Genomic DNA, 12,714 nt, shown 5'->3' with positions numbered 1-12,714 from the left:
TACTGAGTGTAGCTCTGTCCCGAGAATCCAAGAGAGCAGAAGCAATGAACTTACCACTGAACATCTGACGGCCAGCAGAGGGCGCAGCTGCCTTAGAAAATCAACGTTTTTTTTTTGTTTTTTTTCCTCAAAAACTTTATGTAGTGTATGTTCAGTGACAAACATGTAACAACATATAATGTTATGTAACGGGAGCTAATGTTATATATTAGTGTTAAAATATAAAAATAAAAATATTGAAAATATTAAATAAAATATTTTTTAAAAAATCTGACAGATATGGGAATCATTTCTAACCCACAGCCCACAGGAGCCAAAATGAGACAAAGGAGCCACAAGAAGGACACATGGGCCACAGAAGCAACACGGAGGTAACAAGAAGGACACAGGAGGGGTACAGGAGGGATACAGGGGTCACATGAAGGACTCAGCAGAGACACAGGTGGGACACAAGAAGGACACATGGGCCACAGAAGCGACACGGGGGTCACAAGAAGGACACAGGAGGGATACAGGGGTCACAAGAAGGACACAGGAGGGATACAGGGGTCACAAGAAGGACACAGGAGGGATACAGGGGTCACAAGAAGGACACAGAGGGGACACAGGGGCCACAAGAAGGAAATAGGAGGGCCACAGGGGCCATAGAAATGACTTGTAGCGCTGCCAGCCTTTGGCCCAATTGTACAGGTCTTTGTTGTTATTATTTTACATTTTTCTTTGTATTTCTAAATGTCACCAGGGTGTTGTGTTTTTTTTTTTTTTGTTTTTGTTTTTTTTGTTGTCAATTTCAGTTGTATGCAACCATCTATTGGCTATAATAATACCATTAATTATAATAAATAATAAACATTATTATCTATATAATTTTATAATTATTATTATTAGGTTTATTTCTAGGTTATTATTTATTACATCTTATAAGAGCAGGTGTATTGAATTGTACTGTAATTGTACTGTCTGCCCTCATGTTGTAAAGCGCTGCGCAAACTGTCGGCCCTATATAGATCCTGTATAATAATAATAATAATAATATTTGGTTTATTTCTAGGTTTTTGTTTATAAAATCCTACATTAGGCTTTACCAGGTTTATTTCTAGATTAATTGTTATAAAATCTTATATAAGCTTTATTTGGTTTAATGACTTTAATTTATGTTTTATATGTAATTGTGCCCAACCATAACCAAAATGTATAGTAAAAAAATAAATTAAAAAAATCAATGATAACTTTATCATTAAAATCTTAAATTAGACTTTATTCGGTTTTTTTAAAAACGTTATTATTTATATAATGTTATATAATCTTTATTAGGTGCAATGATTTGTTAGTATGGAGCCCCCCCGGGATGTGCTGTGGGGATGTCAGATTTTTCTTTGTTGTCTGATGAAGAGATGAAATCACTGACCAAAAATAACCTGCTGGTGTCCTGCACTTTCCACATTGAACACTAGATGTCGCGGTGTACACTGTGTTGTATTGGGAACGTTTGTTTGGGAGGAACATTTTATTCCGGTCATGTGTTCCCCGGCTCATTGTTTACGTTGTGCACACAGTGTGTGGTGGGCGGACGAGGTGTGATCGGTGTGTTCTCCTCAGATGTGTCCGGGATCCCCGGTGACAGGTCAGTCAATGAGGCTCTTTATATCACCGGGCACAGGGGGCCCTAAGATGGGCATGGGGGCAACAAGAAGCATACAGGAGGGGTACAGGGGCAAAAACAAGGACAGGGGGGGGGTACAGGGGCAACAAGAAAGATAAAGGAGGGGGTACAGGAGCAAAAAGAAGGGCTCATGGGCCACAAGATGTAGGCGAGAGGGACAAAAAGAAGGATACAGGAGGGGCTCAGGGGCCACACAAAGGATATAGGTGGGGTACAGGGGCAACAAGAAGGACATATGAGGAGTACAGGGGCAACAAGAAGGATACAGAAGGGGCACAGGGGCAATACGAATTATGCAGGAGGGGCAATAAAAAGGATACAGGAGAGGCACAGGGGCAATAAGGGTACAGGTGGGGCACAGGGGCATTACGAAGGATACAGGAGTGGCACAGGGGCAGCAAGAAGGGCAAAGGGGCCACAAAAAGAACACAGGAATGACACAGGAGCCACACGTAGGACACAGGTGGGGCACAGGGGCCACAAGATGTAGACAAGAGGGGCACAGGGGCCACAAGAAGGAGACCGGAGGGGCAATAAGAAGGATACAGGAGAGGCACAGGGACAATAAGAAGGATACAGGAGGGGTACAGGGGCAACAAGAATGATACAGGAGGGGCAACGAGGAGGCTACAGGAGGGCGTACAGGGGCAACAAGAAGTATACAGGAGGGTTACAGGGTCAATAAGAAGGATACAGGAGAGGCACAGGGGCCTCAAGAAGGATACAGGAAGGGTACAGCGGCCACAAGTAAGATGCAGGAGGGGCCACAAGAAGGAAAACAGAAATTACACAAGGGCCACACAAAGGATACAGGAGAGGCACAGGGGCCACACGCAGGATATAGGAAGGGCACACAGGCAATAAGGATACAGGAGGGGCACAGGGGCAACAAGAAGGATACAGAAGGGGCACAGGGGCAACAAGAAGGATACACGAGGGGCACAGCAGCAACAAGGACACAGGAGGGGTACAAGGGCAACAAGAAGGACACAGGAGGGGTACAGGGGCAACAAGAAGGATACAGGAGGGGCACAGCAGCAACAAGAAGGATACAGGAGGGGCACAGCAGCAACAAGGATACAGGAGTCGTACAGGGGCAACAAGAAGGATACAGGAGGGGTACAGGGGCAACAAGAAGCACACAGGAGGGGTACAGGGGCAACAAGAAGGACACAGGAGTGGAACAGGGGCCACAAGAAGAACACAGGAATGACACATGGCCCACATGTAGGATACAGGAGGGACACGGGGGCCACAAGAAGCATACAGGAGGGGCACGGGGGCCACAAGAAGCATACAGGAGGGGCACAGGGCAACAAGAAGGATACAGGAAGGGCACAGGCGCCACAAGAAGGATACAGGACGGGCACTAAGAATGTACAGGAGGGGCACAGGGCAACAAGAAGGATACAGGAAGGGCACAGGGGCCACAAGTAAGATACAGGAGGGGCACAGGGGCCACAAGAAGGACAGAGAAATTACACAAGGGCCACACAAAGGATACAGGAGAGGCACAGGGGCCACACGTAGGATACAGAAAGGGCACACAGGCAATAAGGATACAGGAGGGGCACAGGGGCAATATGAAGGATACAGGAGGGGCACAGGGGCAACAAGAATGATACAGGAGGGGCACAGGGGCAACAAGAATGATACAGGAGGGGCAAGAAGAATGATACAGGAGGGGCACAGCAGCAACAAGAAGGATACAGGAGGGGTACAGGGGCAGCAAGAAGGACACAGGAGGGGTACAGGGGCACATAGAAGGATACAGAACGGGCAACAAGAAGGGGCACGGGCAACAAGAGGGATACGGGAGGGACACAGGGGCCACACAAAGGATTCAGGAGGGGTACAGGGGCAACAATAAGGATACAGGAGGGGCTACAAGAAGAATACAGGAGGGGTACAGGATTAATAAGAAGGATACAGGAGGGGCACAGCAGCGACAAGAAGGGTACAGGAGGTGCACAGGGGCAAAAAGAAGGATAAAGAAATGACACAGGGTCCACACAAAGGATACAGGAGAGGCACAGGGGCCACAAGTAGGATACAGGAGGGGCACACAGGCAACAAGAAGGATACAGGAGGGGCACAGGGGCAACAAGAAGGATACAGGAGGGGCACTAAGAAGGATACAGGAGGGGCACAGGGGCAACAAGAAAGGATACAGGAGGGGCACAGGGGCCACAAGAAGCATACAGGAGGGGTACAGGGACAACATGAAGAACAAAGGAGGGGTACAGGGGCAATAAGAAGGATACAGGCGGGGCACAGCAGCAACAGGAGGGGCACAGGGGCAACAAGGATGACACAGGAGGAGTACAGGGGGCAACAAGAAGGATACAGGAGGGGCATAGGGGCAAAAAGAAGGATACAGAAATGACACAGGGGCCACAAAAAGGATACAGAAGAGGCACAGGGTCCACATGTAGGATACAGGAGGGGCACACGGGCAATAAGAAGGATACAGGGGGGGCACAGGGGCAACAAGATGGATACAGGAGGGCCACAGGGGCCACACAAAGGATACAGGAGGGGTACACGGACAACATGAAGAACAAAGGAGGGGTACAGGGGCAACATGAAGGATACAGGAGGGGTACAAGGGCAACAAGAAGAACGCAGGAAGGGCACAGGGGCAACAAGAAGGACACAGGAGGGGTAGAGGGGCAATAAGAAGGATAAAAGAGGGACACAGGGGCTACACAAAGGATACAGGAGGGGCATCAAGAAGGACACACAAGGGGCATAGGGGCAACAAGAAGGACACAGGAGGGGAACAGGGGCCACAGGAATGACACAGGGGCCACACGCAGGATACAAGAGGGGCACCGGGGCCACAAGAAGGATACAGGAGGAGTACGGGGGCAATAAGAAGGATACAGGAGGGGCGCAGGGCAACAAGAAGGATACAGGAGAGGCACAGGGGTCACAAGAAGGATACAGAAATGACACAAGGGCCACACAAAGGATACAGGAGAGGCACAGGGGCCACAAGTAGGATACAAGAGGGGCACATGGGCAATAAGAAGGATACAGGAGGGGCACATGGGCAATAAGAAGGATACAGGAGGGGCACATGGGCAATAAGAAGGATACAGGAGGGGCACATGGGCAATAAGAAGGATACAGGAGGGGCACAGGGGCAACAAGAAGGATACAGGAGGGGCACAGGGGCAACAAGAAGGATACAGAAGGGGCACAGGGGCAACAAGAAGAATACAGGAGGGGTATAGGGTCAATAAGGATACAGGAGGGGCACAGGGGCAATAAGAAGGATAAAGGAGGGGCAACAAGAAGGATACAGGAGGGACAGAGGGGCCACATAAAGGATACAGGAGGGGTACAGGGTCAATAAGAATGATACAGGAGGGGCAACGAGGTGGCTACAGGAGAGGGTACAGGGGCAACAAGAAGTATACAGGAGGGGTACAGGGTCAATAAGAAGGATATAGGAGAGGCACAGGGACAATAAGAAGGATACAGGAGGGGTACAGGGGCAACAAGAATGATACAGGAGGGGCAACGAGGAGGCTACAGGAGGGGGTACAGGGGCAACAAGAAGTATACAGGAGGGGTACAGGGTCAATAAGAAGGATACAGGAGGGGCACAGGGGCCTCAAGAAGGATACAGGAAGGGCACAGCGGCCACAAGTAAGATGCAGGAGGGGCCACAAGAAGGACACAGAAATTACACAAGGGCCACACAAAGGATACAGGAGAGGCACAGGGGCCACACGCAGGATACAGGAAGGGCACACAGGCAATAAGGATACAGGAGGGGCACAGGGGCAACAAGAAGGATACAGAAGGGGCACAGGGGCAACAAGAAGAATACAGGAGGGGTATAGGGTCAATAAGGATACAGGAGGGGCACAGGGGCAACAAGAAGGATACAAGAGGGGCACAGCAGCAACAAGGACACAGGAGGGGTACAAGGGCAACAAGAAGGACACAGGAGGGGTACAGGGGCAACAAGAAGGACACAGCAGGGGCAACAAGAAGGATACAGGAGGGGCACAGCAGCAACAAGAAGGATACAGGAGGGGCACAGCAGCAACAAGAAGGATACAGGATGGGCACAGCAGCAACAAGAAGGATACAGGAGTCGTACAGGGGCAACAAGAAGGATACAGGAGGGGTACAGGGGCAACAAGAAGGACACAGGAGTGGAACAGGGGCCACAAGAAGAACACAGGAATGACACATGGCCCACATGTAGGATACAGGAGGGGTACAGGGTTAATAAGAAGGATACAGGAGGGGCACAGCAGCGACAAGAAAGGTACAGGAGGTGCACAGGGGCAAAAAGAAGGATAAAGAAATGACACGGTCCACACAAAGGATACAGGAGAGGCACAGGGGCCACAAGTAGGATACAGGAGGGGCACACAGGCAACAAGAAGTATAAAGGAGGGGCACACAGGCAACAAGAAGGATACAGGAGGGGCACAGGGGCATCAAGAAGGATACAGGAGGGGCACTAAGAAGGATACAGGAGGGGCACTAAGAAGGATACAGGAGGGGCACAGGGGCAACAAGAAAGGATACAGGAGGGGCACAGGGGCCACAAGAAGCATACAGGAGGGGTACAGGGACAACATGAAGAACAAAGGAGGGGTACAGGGGCAATAAGAATGATACAGGCGGGGCACAGCAGCAACAGGAGGGGCACAGGGGCAACAAGGACGACACAGGAGGAGTACAGGGGGCAACAAGAAGGATACAGGAGGGGCACAGGGGCAAAAAGAAGGATACAGAAATGACACAGGGGCCACAAAAAGGATACAGAAGAGGCACAGGGTCCACATGTAGGATACAGGAGGGGCACACGGGCAATAAGAAGGATACAGGGGGGGCACAGGGGCAACAAGATGGATACAGGAGGGCCACAGGGGCCACACAAAGGATACAGGAGGGGTACACGGACAACATGAAGAACAAAGGAGGGGTACAGGGGCAACATGAAGGATACAGGAGGGGTACAAGGGCAACAAGAAGAACGCAGGAAGGGCACAGGGGCAACAAGAAGGACACAGGAGGGGTAGAGGGGCAATAAGAAGGATAAAAGAGGGGCACAGGGGCTACACAAAGGATACAGGAGGGGCATCAAGAAGGACACACAAGGGGCATAGGGGCAACAAGAAGGACACAGGAGGGGAACAGGGGCCACAAGAAGAACACAGGAATGACACAGGGGCCACACGCAGGATACAAGAGGGGCACCGGGGCCACAAGAAGGATACAGGAGGAGTACGGGGGCAATAAGAAGGATACAGGAGGGGCACAGGGCAACAAGAAGGATACTGGAGGGGAACAGGGGCCACAGATAGGATACAGGAGAGGCACAGGGGTCACAAGAAGGATACAGAAATGACACAAGGGCCACACAAAGGATACAGGAGAGGCACAGGGGCCACAAGTAGGATACAAGAGGGGCACATGGGCAATAAGAAGGATACAGGAGGGGCAACAAGAAGGATACAGGAGGGGCACAGGGGCAACAAGAAGAATACAGGAGGGGTATAGGGTCAATAAGGATACAGGAGGGGCACAGGGGCAATAAGAAGGATAAAGGAGGGGCAACAAGAAGGATACAGGAGGGACAGAGGGGCCACATAAAGGATACAGGAGGGGTACAGGGTCAATAGGAATGATACAGGAGGGGCAACGAGGTGGCTACAGGAGGGGGTACAGGGGCAACAAGAAGTATACAGGAGGGGTACAGGGTCAATAAGAAGGATATAGGAGAGGCACAGGGACAATAAGAAGGATACAGGAGGGGCACAGCGGCCACAAGTAAGATGCAGGAGGGGCCACAAGAAGGACACAGAAATTACACAAGGGCCACACAAAGGATACAGGAGAGGCACAGGGGACACGCGCAGGATACAGGAAGGGCACACAGGCAATAAGGATACAGGAGGGGCACAGGGGCAACAAAAAGGATACAGAAGGGGCACAGGGACAACAAGAAGAATACAGGAGGGGTATAGGGTCAATAAGGATACATCAGGGGCACAGGGGCAACAAGAAGGATACAAGAGGGGCACAGCAGCAACAAGGACACAGGAGGGGTACAGGGGCAACAAGAAGGACACAGCAGGGGCAACAAGAAGGATACAGGAGGGGCACAGCAGCAACAAGAAGGATACAGGAGGGGCACAGCAGCAACAAGAAGGATACAGGAGGGGCACAGCAGCAACAAGAAGGATACAGGAGTCGTACAGGGGCAACAAGAAGGATACAGGAGGGGTACAGGGGCAACAAGAAGGACACAGGAGTGGAACAGGGGCCACAAGAAGAACACAGGAATGACACATGGCCCACATGTAGGATACAGGAGGGGCACGGGGGCCACAAGAAGCATACAGGAGGGGCACAGGGCAACAAGAAGGATACAGGAAGGGCACAGGTGCCACAAGAAGGATACAGGACGGGCACTAAGAATGTACAGGAGGGGCACAGGGCAACAAGAAGGATACAGGAAGGGCACAGGGGCCGCAAGTAAGATACAGGAGGGGCACAGGGGCCACAAGAAGGACAGAGAAATTACACAAGGGCCACACAAAGGATACAGGAAGGACACACAGGCAATAAGGATACAGGAGGGGCACAGGGGCAATATGAAGGATACAGGAGGGGTACAGGGGCAACAAGAATGATACAGGAGGGGCACAGCAGCAACAAGAAGGATACAGGAGGGGTACAGGGGCACATAGAAGGATACAGAACGGGCAACAAGAAGGGGCACGGGCAACAAGAAGGATACAGGAGGGGCACAGGGGCAACAAGAGGGATACGGGAGGGACACAGGGGCCACACAAAGGATTCAGGAGGGGTACAGGGGCAACAATAAGGATACAGGAGGGGCTACAAGAAGAATACAGGAGGGGTACAGGATTAATAAGAAGGATACAGGAGGGGCACAGCAGCGACAAGAAGGGTACAGGAGGTGCACAGGGGATAAAAAGAAGGATAAAGAAATGACACAGGGTCCACACAAAGGATACAGGAGAGGCACAGGGGCCACAAGTAGGATACAGGAGGGGCACAGCAGCGACAAGAAGGGTACAGGAGGTGCACAGGGGATAAAAAGAAGGATAAAGAAATGACACAGGGTCCACACAAAGGATACAGGAGAGGCACAGGGGCCACAAGTAGGATACAGGAGGGGCACAGGGGCAACAAGAAGGATACAGGAGGGGCACAGGGGCAACAAGAAAGGATACAGGAGGGGCACAGGGGCCACAAGAAGCATACAGGAGGGGTACAGGGACAACATGAAGAACAAAGGCGGGGTACAGGGGCAATAAGAAGGATACAGGCGGGGCACAGCAGCAACAGGAGGGGCACAGGGGCAACAAGGACGACACAGGAGGAGTACAGGGGCAACAAGAAGGATACAGGAGGGGCACAGGGGCAAAAAGAAGGATACAGGAGGGCCACAGGGGCCACACAAAGGATACAGGAGGGGTACACGGACAACATGAAGAACAAAGGAGGGGTACAGGGGCAACATGAAGGATACAGGAAGGGTACAAGGGCAACGAGAAGAACGCAGGAAGGGCACAGGGGCAACAAGAAGGACACAGGAGGGGTAGAGGGGCAATAAGAAGGATAAAAGAGGGGCACAGGGGCTACACAAAGGATACAGGAGGGGCATCAAGAAGGACACACAAGGGGCATAGGGGCAACAAGAAGGACACAGGAGGGGAACAGGGGCCACAAGAAGAACACAGGAATGACACAGGGGCCACACGCAGGATACAGGAGGGGCACCGGGGCCACAAGAAGGATACAGGAGGAGTACGGGGGCAATAAGAAGGATACAGGAGGGGCACAGGGCAACAAGAAGGATACTGGAGGGGAACAGGGGCCACAGGTAGGATACAGGAGAGGCACAGGGGTCACAAGAAGGATACAGAAATGACACAAGGGCCACACAAAGGATACAGGAGAGGCACAGGGGCCACAAGTAGGATACAAGAGGGGCACATGGGCAATAAGAAGGATACAGGAGGGGCACAGGGGCAACAAGAAGGATACAGGAGGGGCACAGGGGCAACAAGAAGAATACAGGAGGGGTATAGGGTCAATAAGGATACAGGAGGGGCACAGGGGCAATAAGAAGGATAAAGGAGGGGCAACAAGAAGGATACAGGAGGGACAGAGGGGCCACATAAAGGATACAGGAGGGGTACAGGGTCAATAAGAAGGATACAAGAGGGGCACACGGGAAATAAGGAAGATACAGGAGGGGCAACAAGAAGGATACAGGAGGACCACGGGCCACACAAAGGATACAGGAGGGGTACAAGGGCAACAGGAAGGATACAGGAGGGGCACAGGGGCAACAGGAAGGATACAGGAGGGGCACAGGGGCAACAGGAAGGATACAGGAGGGGCACAGGGGTAACAAGAAGGATACAGGAGGGGCACAAGGGCCCCAAGAAGGACACAGAAGGGGCACAGGGGCCACACAAAGGATACAGGAGGGGCACAGGGGCAACATGAAGGATACAGGAGGGGCACATGGGCAATAAGAAGGATACAGGAGGGGCACAGGGGCAACAAGATGGATACAGGAGGGGCACAGGGGCCACACAAAGGATACAGGAGGGGTACAGGGACAACATGAAGAACAAAGGAGGGGTACAGGGACAACATGAAGAACAAAGGATGGGTACAGGGGCAATAAGAAGGATACAGGAGGGTTACAAGTGCAACAAGAAGGATACAGGAGGGGTATAGGGGCAACAAGAAGAACACAGGAGGGGCACAGGGGCAACAAGAAGGACATGGGAGGGGTAGAGGGGCAACAAGAAGGATACAGGAGGGGCACAGGGGCAACAAGAAGGATACAGGAGGGGCACAGGGGCAATAAGAAGGATACAGGAGGGGCACAGGGGCAACAAGGACACAAGAATGACACAGGGGCCACAAGAAGGATACAGGAGGGGAACAGCAGCACCAGGAGGGGTACAGGGGCAACAAGAAGGACACAGGAGGGGTAAAGGGGCAACAAGAAGGATACAGGAGGGACACAGGGGCAAAAAGATGGATACAGAAATAACACAGGGGCCACACAAAGGATACAGAAGAGGCACGGGGCAATAAGAAGGATACAGGAGGGGTACAAGGGCAACAAGAAGAACACAGGAAGGGCACAGGGGCAACAAGAAGGACACAGGAGGGGTAGAGGGGCAATAGGAAGGACACAGGAGGGGCACAGGGGCAACAAGAAGGACATGGGAGGGGCACAGGGGCAACAAGAAGGATACAGGAGGGGCACAGGGGCAACAAGAAGGATACAGGAGGGGCACAGGGGCAATAAGAAGGATACAGGAGGGGCACAGGGGCAACAAGGACACAAGAATGACACAGGGGCCACAAGAAGGATACAGGAGGGGAACAGCAGCACCAGGAGGGGTACAGGGGCAACAAGAAGGACACAGGAGGGGTACAGGGGCAACAAGAAGGATACAGGAGGGACACAGGGGCAAAAAGATGGATACAGAAATAACACAGGGGTCACACAAAGGATACAGAAGAGGCACGGGGCAATAAGAAGGATACAGGAGGGGTACAAGGGCAACAAGAAGAACACAGGAAGGGCACAGGAGGGGTAGAGGGGCAATAAGAAGGATACAAGAGGGGCACAGGGGCCACACAAAGGATACAGGAGGGGCACAGGGGCAACAAGAAGGACACAGGAGGGGCACAGGGGCAACAAGAAGGACACAGGAGGGTCACAGGGGCAACAAGAAGGACACAGGAGGGGCATAGGGGCAACAAGAACGACACAGGAAGGGAACGGGCCACAAGAAGAACACAGGAATGACACAGGGGCCACACGTAGGATACAGGAGGGGTACAGGGGCAATAAGAAGGATACAGGAGGGGCACAGGGCAACAAGAAGGATACTGGAGGGGCACAGGTAGGATACAGGAGGGGCACAGGGGCCACAAGAAGGATACAGAAATGACACGAGGGCCACACAAAGGATACAGGAGAGGCACAGGGGCCACAAGTAGGATACAGGAGGGGCAACAAGAAGCATACAGGAGGGACACAGGGGCCACACAAAGGATACAGGAGGGGTACAGGGGCAACAAGGATGATACAGGAGGGGCACAGGGGCAGCAAGAATGATACAGGCGGGGCACAGGGGCAACAAGAAGGATACAGGAAGGACAGAGGGGCCACATAAAGGATACAGGAGGGGTACAGGGTCAATAAGAAGAATACAGGAGGGGCACAGGGGCAATAAGAAGGACACAGGAGGGGCACAGGGGCAATAAGAAGGATACAGGAGGGGCACATGGGCAATAAGAAAGATACAGGAAGGGGCACAGGGGCAACAAGAAGGATACAGGAAGGGGCACAGGGGCAGCAAGAAGGATACAGGAGGGGCACAGGGGCAACAAGAAGGATACAGGAAGGGCACAGCAGCGACAAGAAGGATACAGGAGAGGCACAGGGGCCACAAGTAGGATACAGGAGGGGCACAGGGGCAAAAGGAAAGATACAGGAGGGGCAAAAAGAAGGATACATGAGGGGCACAGGAGCCACAAGAAGGATACAGGAGGGGCACAGGGGCCCCAAGAAGGACACAGAAATGACACAAGAGCCACACGTAGGATATAGAAGGGGCACGGGCCACACTTAGAATACAGGAGGGGCACAGGGGCAATAAGAAGGATACAGGAGGGGCACAGGAGCAAAAGAAGGATGCAAGAGGGGGAAAGGGACAACAAGACGGACACAGGAGGGGTACAGGGCAACAAAAAGGATACGGGGCAACAAGAAAAACACAGGAGGGGAACAGGGGCCACAAGAAGAACACAGGAATGACACATGGCCCACATGTAGGATACAGGAGGGGCACGGGGGCCACAAGAAGGGTACAGGAGGGGTACAGGGGCACCAAGAATGTACAGGAGGGGCACAGGACAACAAGAAGGATACAGGAGGGACACGGGCCCCACAAAGGATACAGGAGGGGCAACAAGGAGGATACATGAGGGGCACAGGAGCCACAAGA

The 12,714-nt window shown here is 52.3% G+C and overlaps 1 long non-coding RNA gene across 2 annotated transcripts in view; it reads left to right on the top strand.

The window, feature by feature from the left end:
- The first annotated feature begins 1,469 nt into the window (after window positions 1-1,469).
- The window catches only part of LOC143923682 (uncharacterized), a 35,174-nt gene continuing 23,929 nt past the window's right edge, over window positions 1,470-12,714 (top strand). Inside the window, exon 1 of one of the 2 annotated variants that reach the window (XR_013261762.1) lies at window positions 1,470-1,624. This is a non-coding gene — a long non-coding RNA (uncharacterized LOC143923682). The remainder of the gene's footprint in view (window positions 1,625-12,714) is intronic. The other variant, XR_013261763.1, reaches the window with a different exon arrangement.

The sequence above is a fragment of the Lithobates pipiens genome, unplaced genomic scaffold (assembly GCF_037356315.1).
Source record: "Lithobates pipiens isolate NorthernLeopardFrog02 unplaced genomic scaffold, aLitPip1_a1.2 Scaffold_22, whole genome shotgun sequence".
In the NCBI taxonomy this organism is placed as follows: Eukaryota; Metazoa; Chordata; class Amphibia; order Anura; family Ranidae; genus Lithobates; species Lithobates pipiens.
Note: the sequence above shows the minus strand (reverse complement) of the source record. Positions and strands in the feature narration are given on the sequence as shown.